The 984-nt window shown below is 60.4% G+C and overlaps 1 long non-coding RNA gene across 1 annotated transcript; it reads left to right on the forward strand.

Annotated features, from left to right (window-relative positions):
* Nucleotides 1–984, forward strand: LOC108526064 (uncharacterized). Its single transcript, XR_001884404.1, has 4 exons — nucleotides 1–143; nucleotides 252–348; nucleotides 438–810; nucleotides 906–984. It is a non-coding gene; the product is annotated as an uncharacterized LOC108526064 (long non-coding RNA).

Genomic DNA, 984 nt, shown 5'->3' on the forward strand with positions numbered 1-984 from the left:
AGTGGGCAGTGCCCATGCCTCCCCAATGTCCAGGGCCCTAGTTGTGACCACTGTGCCCCAACTTCTGGAACTTCACCAGCGGCCATGGTTGCCATCCTTGTGCCTGCCACCCAAGACAGGCCAGAGGCCCCACCTGCAATGAGGTATGGGACCCTCCTGCAGATCCCTGGTTAGATGGGGTCAGGTGTCTTTCTTGTCTCGAGGGCTCAGCTTCCGATAGAGGCTCTGACCCTGCCTTGTTCCCACCCCAGTTCACAGGGCAGTGCTACTGCCATGCCGGCTTTGGAGGGCGGACTTGTTCTGAGTGCGAAGAGCTCCACTGGGGAGACCCTGGGTTGCAGTGCCGTGGTGAGGGAGCCAGCGGGGCCAGGGTGGATGGAGGACTTCCCAGAACGCCCCACAGTGGCCCTAACTCTGTCCTCTGCTCTTTCTTGCAGCCTGTGATTGTGACCCTCGTGGAACAGATAAACCTCAGTGTCACCGCTCCACAGGTCACTGCAGCTGCCGCCCAGGCGTGTCTGGTGTGCGCTGTGACCAGTGTGCCCGTGGCTTCTCAGGATTCTTTCCTGCCTGCCATCCCTGCCATGCATGCTTCGGGGATTGGGACCGAGTGGTGCAGGACTTGGCTGCCCGTACACGGCGCCTAGAGCAGCGGACACAGGAGTTGCAGCAGACGGGTGTGCTGGGTGCCTTTGAGAGCAGCTTCTGGCATATACAGGAGAGGCTGGGCATTGTGCAGGGCATCGTAGGTGCCCGCAACACCTCAGCCGCCTCCACTGCACAGCTTGTGGAGGCCACAGAGGAGCTGCGGTGCGGAAGGACCTAAGAATACATGGTGGGATGGGGCAGAGGCCCAGTGGACCAGGGCTGAAGCCTGTCTAAACAACCCCTCTCCATCATCGCAGGCGTGAAATTGGGGAGGCCACTGAGCACCTGACTCAACTGGAGGCAGAGCTGACAGATGTGCAGGATGAGAACTTCAAT

Source organism: Rhinopithecus bieti, unplaced genomic scaffold (assembly GCF_001698545.2).
Source record: "Rhinopithecus bieti isolate Rb0 unplaced genomic scaffold, ASM169854v2 scaffold_77140, whole genome shotgun sequence".
Classification (NCBI taxonomy): domain Eukaryota; kingdom Metazoa; phylum Chordata; class Mammalia; order Primates; family Cercopithecidae; genus Rhinopithecus; species Rhinopithecus bieti.